Genomic DNA, 11,876 nt, shown 5'->3' with positions numbered 1-11,876 from the left:
CTTCCAATCTCCCTCTGATTCCAGATATTCTTCTTTCCTGGTCCACATTCAAAGACCATGGTGATTATACTAGTCTCACCTGCATAATCACAGCCAATCTCCTTAAAGGCAATTGATTAGCAAACTTATTTCATCTATTACTTTATTCCTTCCTTGCTCTGAAAAATAACATATTACAAGTTTCTAGGAATTACAATTTAGATATCTTTTGGAGGCGCTTACTTAGCCTACTATAAAATTTTTTCAGTAGTAAATTATATGGTGTCATACAAGAAAACTTATGTAAAAGAATCAAACAAGGTATTTTTCAGAAATATGTCATGTGATGTCATTCATGAAACTTTATATAAAGTAACTGAACCATGAATGTGTAATAGTCTCTGGGATGAGCGAATACACTATTTTTTCAAAATTACATGCAGAAATGACTCTTGGTTTAGGAGACTTAAAACTACCTGCACCTGACTCTAACACAGAACTGCAGCCTGGCTACTCACAGAGTGATCCATTGCATTGTTATATGACTGTCCAGGACCAACAGCATTAACATCACCTGGGAGATGGTTTGATTCTCAGAATCCCTGGGCCTACAAGGATCTTTTGAATCAGATTCTGCATTAGAACTAGAATCCTGGGTGAGTCACATGCACAGTGAAGTTGGAGAAGATCTGGTCTAGAATAAGTTGTCTCACCTTCTAAGTTGATAATTGGGGCAGAATAATTAGTTATGTTGTGTGTTGTAGGTGTTTAGCAGCCTCCCTATATGTTGCCAAATAGCCCAGGGGCAACAACACCTTAAGTTGGGAAGCACTGGCCCAGAGTTGAAAACTGGAAGCATCCCATCCCTCACTCAATTTGTAACTTGGGGCAGACACTAAACTCCTTCAAGCTCCATTTCTACATAAAGGAATGGAGTTCATAATAATACTACCTCATGGCTAGATTTATTGGTAAATTAAATTGGACAGTCTATAAGGTGCTAAACTCAGATTACATGGCATAAAAATATTGAAATGTATCTTCTATAATAACAAATATTTTATAATAAAGGTCTGGATGACAACTCTTAGCTTGTGATATAAATTTAGAATCCCTAATTATCTTGACAAATGTGTCATGAAGCCACAGAGTGTGGTGCCCATGATTGCATATCAAAAGAACACAGCTCTCCTCATGTTGTAGAGGGAATAGCAATTCTCTGGTGACCTCAGTCTGTGTCCTAATGCAAATCTGCTTATATAGATCAATGGGACCTGTTCCTCACAGATTTCTTTCTTTGTTTTTTTTTTTTAACCCCACTGGAGACAGGAGGTTTTGTTGATGCTGATGAGGCTAGGAACTGGATCCGGGGGGTGACATGGGGGCTGAGTCAGTGAGCAATGTATAAGGCCTGGGCAAGTGGGGACAAGTTAGGGCTTATTCATCTTCTTAGGATTCTGTGGCTCCTTCTTTGGGGAAGGACGAGAGCATCTTGAGCGGGGAGCAATTCAAAGAGCAACAAGGGAGAGGTTGGGGATAGTGGAGGTTCCTAACCTGAGAGAAGGCACCACAATAAGCAGCAACATCTGCGTGGAAAGCTGGGTCAGCTGGTCAGTAGGGGAAAATGGGGAGGGCGCACGGGCTTGGCTTCTTGGGGAGAGATCCAACCTTGGCCTGATTGAGCTCCCAAGAATACCTGGTATTCCAGAGGAGACGGGGGCAGGGCCCAAAGCCCTTTTCCCTGTGAGCCTCCTTAAAGAGAAATAGGCATTCAGGGAACCCCCTGACAAGGAGTGCCAGGATTAGTCCTTAAGGCACACATGGGGACAAAGCTCCAAAGCACAACTGGTAGGGGTTGGGAGGCCAGTGCAGCATTCAAGCTGAGTGCCAGGTTCATAAGAGGACACAAGACCAGCCATGCTAGACCAGTTTGGGGGTGAGCATAGCCTGATTACCTCAGAAACCACTTCCTTGACGCCATCCTCCTGCAGGGCCCAGTGCTCAAGGTAGCACACAGCATGGATCTGCTTGGCCAGTGCCGGGCCCTGCCGCGGTGTGATGCGCACCTGGCCCTTCTCCTTAGGCACCATAAGGTGTCAGGCTGGGCCATCAGGTCCTTCTTGGTATCCACCAGGAGGACAGGCACATCAGGGCAGTGATGGCACACCTCGGGATGCCACTTGTGCTGCACATTCTCAAAGAAAGGCGGACTGGCAAAGGAGAAAGAGACGACGAAGACATTGGTCTGAAGGTAGGACAGTGTGCGGAGTCCATTGTACTCCTCCTGGCCTTCTGTGTCCTGCTAGGATCAGGTTCACTGTGAGCCCATCAACTGTGCCCTGGGGGCTGTAATTGCTGAACTATGTGGGGTGTATTCCTTGGGGAAGGCTTCAGTTGTGTAGCAGAGGAGCAGACACTTCTTGCCCACAGCCCCATCGCCCACCACCACACACTTGATGCTCTGCATTGTGGGTGCAGCTGCTGCAGTGAAGACAATGCCTCCTCCCCCTCCTGGGTCCCTCTGGATGCAGTGATCTGGAGCCTTCTTCATCATTGAGGAGCTAGGGGCGGCTTGAGAAGACCTGATAGATTTCTTAGTCTCAGACTTCAGAGAAAACCTGAAGTCAAGGTTGCGATAAGGTGGTAGGAGATTAATCCTCTGGGACTTCGAGGCCACAAAGTCATAAAAACTAAATTCACTTGAGTTCTAACCTGGTCTTTTGGGATCAGAGAATCATTAGGAAAAATTTCCTTTCTGTTTATTTCAGAGGGCCAGAGGGAAACCAAGTGCTTAGAGGTTGGAATAACAGGAGGGAGATGTGTCTGATGAGCACATAGAGAGAATGGTAATACTTCCTCTGTGCAGTCCCTCAGCTTGTACAGCAATGGTGGGCAGGACATGGTTGTTGCTTTTGACTCATAAGCTGGCTCAGAACTAATGTTTCAGTCCCTCCTGCTGTCTTGTCTGGGGACAGAGCTTCAGTCTTCATCATCAACCATCCATGTAGGAATTTTGACTTCCACATGGAGCCCTCCCTCTAAGAGACCCCATCTAGGTGAGTCTGAGAACACAGGAGGTACTTCAGAAAAAGATCAGAGAGCTCTTACCTGTGTCTGTTACCTTAATCAGCCCAGCTCAGAGACAGGTCATTTTGTACTCTTTGTTAAGTAACTTATTTGTAATTAATCTACTTATGTTAATATGTTACTAACCATGTGCCTGTTTGAATCTTTCCTACAGGGACCATAGTTGATAATTAGGTGATGGTCATGGGAGTCCAGTTGGGTGACACTGCAGAATGAGTGAGACGCTTAAAATGGTTTTGGTAAAGTGAAAACACATCTGAAGCATTTTGCTAGTTGGGGAGCAGGAAATAGAGCGTTAGGTGTGGAGGATAGTGTGATGAAGTGAGTGTTTGCATTAAATGTCTAAGATGGGCTGTATTTGAGCATGTCTAGTATTCACTGAAAAGATCCAGACCAGTGGAGGTTGAAACTACCTTGCCACAACCGTTCATGAGACATACCGTTCATTGCAGTATCTTATCTCATGCTGTTTATTCATGTGGAATATAATTATTTAAGAAGTCCGAAGAGGAATACTAAATAGTTTTATTTTGAATTATTTAATTGCTGGTGAGGCTGCGTATGTTTTGGGTTTGTTACTCATTTGCTTTCTTTACTGAAACATTTAATATGATACTTCAGTTCTGAATCTTTGGCATGTGGTTACCATTATGAATATGTAAAGGATAATTATATATATAAAAAATTGTGTGTACACACACACACACACACACACACACACACACACACACACACACACACACACATACACACACAGTAGTTTATTTTCTCCCGTGCATGCCTTATCTCCATTCTCCTTTATGAACCTGGATCTTTGAATCCTCCTCCCCTTTTCAGTCACTGTTGTTTAAATTTGTCCCTATGTATGCTGAATGTTCATTACTATCTTGCTATAGCAAATTTCTTCTTATTGTTTAAGCTTATAATGCCCTGTTCTTAGTAAGGTTTGCACTCCTCTGCTTCTCTCAGCCTACTAGACACCTTACTCCAAATTAAGTTTTTTTTTTGCCATTTTGTTTTACATGAGCTGACCCTTTTCAGTATTTCTTGTAGTGTAGGCCTCATAGTGGAGAATTCCCACAATTTTTGTATGTCTGGAAAGGTTTTTATTTCTCCTTCATAACTAAAGAAGAGCTTAGCTGGATACATTATTCTAGGCTGGTAGTTCCTTTCATTTGATAGTTTGAATATTTGATTCCACTCTTTTCTGGCTTGTAAGGTTTGTGCTGAGAAGTCTGACGATAATCTAATGAATTTTCTTTTATAGGTTATCACCTTCTTTTCCCTGGCTGACCTGAGAATTCTGTTTTTGTCATTGATTTTTGATAACTTTAATACCATATATCTTGGTGAAGACCTTTTTGGGTTGAGATAATCGAATGTTCTGTTGAATTCTTGAATTCCAAGCTCTAGCTCATTCCTTACATTTGGGAAGTTCTCATCACCTATGTGTCTGAAAATGCTTTCTAGTCCCTGCTACTTTTCCCTGCCTTTGACAAAGCCATTACTCTTATGTTTCCTCTCCTGATGGTATCAGCTAGTTCCTGAATTTCTCTTTCATTATTTTTAATTCTTTGGTTTGTCTCTTCTACTTTCTGATTTATTTCTAGATTCTGTCTTCGATATCACTGATCCTTTCCTCCATTTGACGACTCTATTTCCCAAGCTTGCTCTTTCATTTTTCAACTCTTGCAGTGTGTTCTTCATCTCCCAAAGTTTTATTTGGTTCTATTTGAGGGTTTCAATGTCCTTGCTCTGCTCATCTAGTTGTTTTTTCAGTTCCTGAAATTGTTGATATGAATAGTTTCGGATCTCATTGAGTTTTTTCAGAAGTACCATCCTGAATTCTCTGTCATTTAAGTCACATATTTCTATGTCTGTAAGCTTATTTGCTGGAGATTTTTCTCTTTCTTTATGAGATGCCTTGTCACCTTGGTTGTTCATGGTGTTTAATGGACTATTTCTCCACCTGGGCATTAATGGAAGTGTATCCTGCTGTTTTTACAGAAAGAAGATTCATTATACAAAGGTCTCTCTTTGGGCTGCTGCAAAGAAGGTGCTTTTCTTTTTGTTTCTAGTAGGTGGCGTCTAAGCCTCTTGGATCCCTGCTTTATATAAATCCTTAATAATGCCTTTTCTTCTTATTGATGGTTAATCACACTCGCTACCCTCAGTCTCAGTCGCTGTCAGTGTTAGCAACAGTTTCGGTAGAGTTTGCTCAGATTCCCCTGAGGCTCCATGGTGTTTGTTCTCGGAGGATATGGGGGGAGGGCCCATCTGGGTTGGGGGATGGGGGCTGCAGCTCAGTCTTGGTTTTGCAACCATGGCTGGTAATAATCAACTGTTTTTCTCTTCTGTCCTGCTTTTCTGCTTTTTGCCCTGATGCCTGGACATTGACTCCACATGGAGCTCACAGCTTTCCCATTTTTTTCAGGGAACCCACTGCACCTTCTCCTTTCTCCCTCTCCTGCACGAAGCTCCAGCTGTGAGAGGCAGCTTCTTTGTTTCTCCCAGTTCACCGCCCAATACCTAGGGTTCTGATCTATGGTAGCTCTTATGCGCAGATTCCATGCTCAGACGTGCTGTTGTGCATTTTGGGTGTTTTTTTTTGTTGTTGTTGTTGTTGAGTTTTAGATGTTCAGCTTATTGTTGTTTCAAAGGGAGAGATCTGGGAACGTCTCTCACTCCACAATTTTTCTGACATCACCTTCAGTCTTGACTTTTGAGAGAACTTTAGCTCAGGGTTGGAATAAGGCGCTGGGAAGTGAAACCTCGGGCAGGCAGGAGAGTCATTGAAAAGGAGTAACGAAAATAGGATTCACTTGACTTCTGACCTGGTCCCTTGGGAACAGAGAATCAGCAGGAAAAAATTTTATTCAGTCCAGACCAATGTCCCACAGGGGAATCGGGGCTCAGTGGTGGAAGTAACAATATAAACAATGTCTAACAAGCAGATAAAAGGAGATAAAAATTCATCCTCTGCTGTATATGTAACCCTGGGCTTTACAGGACATATTTGTTATTTTGGATTCCTAAATCTGGTCGGGTACCAATGCATCACTCCTTCCTGCTGTCCTATCTGGAGACAGTCCTTCAGTCCCCAGCATCTACCACCCAGAAAATAATTCAGACTTCCACACAGAGTCCTTCCTAGGAGAGACCTCATCCAGGTGAGTCAGCTGCTACTACAGCAAAGGGTCAGAGAGGAAGGAACCTGAAACCTTCTACCTGAGGGCCCCTGAGAGCCTAACCAGCCTCACTCAGAGCCCAGAGATTGTTATGTTTGTTTACTGGGTTGACTAATTAATTTATTTAATGTGTCGAATTGGAGTTGTTTTCACCAACTTTGCTTTTTGACATTGAATTCCTTTGTATATGTAGAGATGTATTTGGGGTAAAGTATGACAATTTTTAAAGTGAATGTACTCAATTCTATCAGTCTGTCATATTGTGTTTCTCTTGTTACTTTTAAAGGTAAAAAGTTCTATCATCATCTCCTATCTTATGAAAGGCATTCCTTTGTATATAGTTAATGTTCACCTCTATTCTTTTCTTAAGCATATTGAAATCCATTATATAGGAAGAAAGTTGTACAGATACTACTTCTTCCACTGCTTTTCAAAAGTGTGATTTTGTATTTTTCACTTCCAGCTCTTGGCCCATTTATCTGTAATTATAGACCCATATCAATGTGATTACATTATTGTATTTTATGTCTTTTCTTTCAGAAGTTAATCTTAGATTGCTATTTAATTTCACTTACACAATTAATTGAATCCACTATAATTAACCTGGTTTTATTTTTCCTGATATTCTTTTTCTTCTATGTCTTTTCTGTTCCTTACTATTTTTTTTCTATATACATGCACATATTTATGCAGCCACATAAGTGAGCAAAATAAGTGAGGCCTCCCTTCGTTTGGCTTTCACATTATAATAAAGAAGGCCCAGTACAATGAAATGAGTGTGGTATGATGTCATGTCCTCAGAGATAAATGTGTGAAGCAAGGGGATCAATCGTTGTGGCATAAACAAGATTTTATAGAGTATGTCTGCAGAGGCAAGGAGCAGAACCAGGACTAGTGTACTCATCACATATAAGATAAAAGAGGTCAAAACTCAAAGCCCAAGAATAGTAAACAAAATCATTCCACAAAGAAAAGTGATAGAAGGGTCAGCCACATCCACCACTGGGTCTTATTTAAAAAAATTAAAATAGTGATCAAATAAATGTGAAATAGGTGCAGGAATAACAATTAGATCAGAGCCGAAGTGGACACTGTAATGAGGTCAGTGGGGCAGTAAAGGTCCACTCAGTGTGAGGTCCCTTGAGTTGGAGGGACCTGCAGCACCCATGCTGGCTGCCTCTTCTCTCTGCACTTGGCTCTCTGTGGGCTCTTCATTCTTGTTGCTTTTCCCTCACTGGCAGGAACTGGTATTCTTTTAAACTAGTTTTTTCCGTTACTGTATTAGATTCCAAATTTGTTGACCTTGTCCCTGAGTAAACATGTCTTTTCCATTGTCATCAAGCCTGTGTGCACATGCAAACAGACAAACACATGTATGTGTACACACACAACAAAATAAAGAGGTTCATCACCTAGGATACATATATTAAGAGGAACAACCTAGACTGAACTTTTGTATATATATCGACCAAATCTGTGGACATTAGATGGATGGATAGCACTGCTCCCACTATTTGTGTGAGAATATTTAGAATGAATTGGTTGTCTCTCCAAATTCAAACAGCTCCTATTTAGTAGATCCAAGATTTAAAACTCAGTTACTAATCTCCAAATTTCGCATTTACTATTATTCAGAAAAGTCCATTTTATCTTTTAAAATTCCCACTATTTTTTGTACATTGTGTATTTCCTTTAGTAATTTGTGGGTTTGTCCAAAGGCTTCAAATTCAGAACTACATTTATGCAATGGGAAATTCTCAGTACCAGGTAATGGGGCAAAATCTCCAATTTAACTTTAGATTTTTTCTTCTACTTAGTGTGGGTTTCAAGACAAAATGTCCTCACCACGGGAAGTGAGATGAATGAATTGAGATGCTTAATGTCACTTTCCTCCAAAAACAGTTATTAAATAAATGTCTGTATACCATTTCTATTTGCTGCTGCAACAAAACATCACACTAATGGGTTTAAAAAAAATTATTTGTCTAAAGTTCTGGAGGTCAGAAGTCTGAGGAGACGATGGGCTGAAATGAAGAAGTCTGCAGGACCCATTCTTCCTGGATGTTCCAGGAGAGAATTTCTTTCTTCTCCTATTGCAATTATTCGTGGCCACAATCATTCCTTGGCTCACGGCCCTTTCTCTAAATTCAAAGCCAACAGCGTTGCATCTTCCAATATCCCTCTGATTCCAAGTTTTCTTCCTTCCTGTTGCACATTCTATGACCATGGTGATGATATTAATCCCATGTGAATAACAGCCAATCTTTTTTATTTTTAGTTTTTTTTTTTGTGTGATATTGATAAACGAAATCCAGTAAGTTTCAGGTATACAATTCAATATATATATATATACATTGCATTGTGTGTTCACCGCCCCTAGTTAGATTTCTTCCTGTCACCACATATTTGACCCCTTTTACCCTCTCTATCTTCCTCCTCCCCCCATTATCTGGTAATCACTAGTCTTTTGTCCATGGCCATGTTTTAAATAATGGATTATTGCCCTATCTTAATGTCTAAAGGCCTCAACTTCAGAACCACATTTACATTTATGCAATGGGAAATTCTCTGTATCAGCTAATGGGGTAAAATCTCCAATTCAACTTTGAGTTTCTTCTTCTATTATGTGTGGGTTTCAACACAAAATGTCCTCACTCAAGGGAAGCAAAATGATTGACTCGAGACCCTTAAAGTCACTTTTCTCCAAAATCAGTTATTGGATAAATGTCTGTATAACATTGCTATTGCTGCTGAAACAAAACATCACACTGACGGGTTTATAAGAGACAAACTAATTCACCTAAAGTTCAGGAGGTCAGAAGTCTGAAGAGACAATGGACTAAAATTAAGTCGTCTGTCAGACATCTTTCTTCTAGAGATTCCAGGAGAGAATTTATTTTCTCTCCATTTCCAGCTTCCCATTCTTTGGCTCATGGCCCTTTCTCCAACTTCAAAGTCAGTACTGTAGCATCTTCCAGTCTCCCTCAGACTCCAACTCTTCTTCCTTCCTTTTCCACATTCTAGGATGATGGTGATGACATTAGTCCCATCTGCAAAATCAGGGCCAATGATATCATAAAGGCAGCTTATTAGGCAATCTATTTCATCTGCTATCTTAATCCTTTCTTGTAACAAAAAATAACATATTACAAGTTTCTGGAAATTACGATGTGGTTATCTTTGGGAGGTTCTTATTCTGCTTACTATAATTTTTTAAATCCATAATATATGGTGTCACTCAAGAGTCCTTATGTAAAAGAATCAAAATAGGTATTTTCAGAAGTATATCATATAATGTCATTTATGAATCCTTGTATAAAATAACTGAACAATGAATTTTTAATAGCCTCTGGAATGAATGCAGGTGTCATCTCAGATACACACATTGGTGGCACTGGGATGATGGTGGACGATGGTGGATTCCGCAAGTGTGACAGAGCTGTGATCTTGAAGGGATCTTCCTCCCAGGGCCCCACACAAGAAACAGAGAGGGGCCACCAATCTATGCTGCGTTTTTCTTTTGAACATAACCTCTAACCTCTCACTCTAGCTCAAAACGACCGCAGTAAGTATTTGTAGACTCCTTTAGCTGTTTAACTATGTCCTGTACTCCAATCTAGGAAATACCTGCAAAGTTGTTCTTTCTTGGTGAATCAAATTGTTCTACAACTCTTCATATTCTCCTTATTGCAAATCTGTAGCACATAATTTACAAATGTTTGTTGTCAAAAGAAGTATGAAATGCTTGTGTGTCTGTTTGTTCCAGGTAGAATTTAATTTATTTTCCATCATTGATTCACTCTCACATTCTCTTAGGTGGCCTGTACAACTCCATTTATTGCTTTGAGACATAAAATAAAATTTTTCCAGCTGCACTGAGATATAATTCACATAATTTTGTGTAATTTTAAAGAGTACATGGTAATTCATTACATGTAAATAGTAAAATTATTACCACAACAAGATTACATATCCAGCACTTCATATAATTACTTCTTTGTGGTGAAAATATTTGAAATATACTTTCTTAGCAATTTTCAAGTATCTAATATAGCATCATTAAATATAGTCACCTTCCTGTGTGATTTGATCCCCAGAACTTAAGCAACTTAAAACCAAAGTTTATACTCTTTGATTAATATCTCCACATTTTCCTCATACCTTGTCCAAGGCTTAGTGTTCATTTCTATAAGTTTGGCTTTATAGATACCACATATGAGATCGTGAAGTCTTGTCTTTCTCTGACTTACTTTAGTTATTATACTGCCCTAAAAATCCATCCATGTTGTTATAATGACATAATTTCCATCTTATCACTGAATAATATTTCATTATATATTATATATACATATATAACTTTATTTATTCATTGGTGGAGGCTTAGATTGTTTCCATGTCTTTGCTCTTGTGAATAATGCTGTAATAAACATGGACTGGATGCAGATACATTTTTCCAATAGTGATTTTATTTCCTTCAACTACATACCCAGAAGTGAGGTTGCTGGAATATATGGTAGCTCTATTTTTTTCTTTTCTTTTTTTCCCTATTGGTTGAAAAAATTGACATGTTTCTATTGTATTAGGTAAGTCCTTATCTCTTTCTCTTTGGGAGTCAGGAATCAGAAAAAAAGCAAACAGCGAAATGTATTTGCCTTGAGACTTGTCCAGGGCCATCTGTCAAGCACTTGACTGATTAAAAGCTGACTTCGATTCTTAATGGGAAAACTTAGATTTCTGATCTTGAGTTTTCTTTCTAAAGAGAGCACATAAGCTTTTTGTGAACATTCATTTGTTCATTAAATAGCACTTATTGAACACCTATAGTGTGTGTGATGCTGTGCTTCGCCTTGAGGAGAGAGAAGGTACTGAGGCAGGCCCAAGTCCTGCCCTGTTGGACTGGCCAAGCCTCCAAAAGCAATAGCACAACCAGTGTGAATTTCAGCTAAGTGAATGACTGGATACTGAACAGTTTCTGGACCCTGGAGCCAGATTATGGGGATCCAGATCCAAGTTCTCCTACTTACTAGCTGTATGAATTTGCATACCAGCTGTGTGACTTAGGGAGGTTGTCTGAACTTCTCTGTGCCTTGGCTGTTCCCATTGGCAAAGATGGAGCATAATGACATCAACATTGTAAAGTTGCCATGAGGATTACGTTTAATCTGCATAAAGCATGTAGAACAGTGCCTGGAAGAGACCAGTGTTTTTTGAGAGTCAGCTGTTATTATTATTATGTGGGCATGCTGAAGAGAAAGGCTAATGGGATGGAAGTTGATGTGGAGCCCTCTGAATGAGTGAGGGTCATTTCTTAGAGGGGATCGTTATTTTCCTTATATTACAGATATGAAAACAGAAGTTGAAAGATTCCAGGCATACCATAAGGATTAATTTAGCAGACCTGGGTTGTCCAAATCCTGCACATTACAAAGAAAAATTTGGCTCATGTCTGGCTCCTGAGAGACAGCTTCTAAGCCTTTTCGATGTCTTACCTGATAAGAGTTTCTTTGTTTATCTGGGGACCTTGGGCCACTATGAATAGATAGTCTATGCTAACCATGGTAGGACCTAGGGCCACACAGGATCAACTTAATCTCTGGAGGGGCCAGAGATTAAGGTGATCCA

General features: G+C 39.9%; 1 protein-coding gene and 1 pseudogene across 2 annotated transcripts in view; one reads left to right on the top strand and one right to left on the bottom strand.

Annotated features, from left to right (window-relative positions):
- Positions 1 to 11,876, top strand: part of LOC120618983 (olfactory receptor-like protein OLF4) — a 37,270-nt gene that overhangs the window by 8,384 nt on the left and 17,010 nt on the right. The gene's annotated exons all lie outside the window — the stretch shown is intronic.
- Positions 1,873 to 2,446, bottom strand: LOC120618984 (rho-related GTP-binding protein RhoG-like; annotated as a pseudogene).

This window comes from Pteropus medius, unplaced genomic scaffold, assembly GCF_902729225.1.
Source record: "Pteropus medius unplaced genomic scaffold, Ma_sr-lr_union100, whole genome shotgun sequence".
Classification (NCBI taxonomy): domain Eukaryota; kingdom Metazoa; phylum Chordata; class Mammalia; order Chiroptera; family Pteropodidae; genus Pteropus; species Pteropus medius.
The sequence above is the reverse complement of the archived record's forward strand: the minus strand, read 5'-3'. Positions and strand labels throughout refer to the sequence as shown.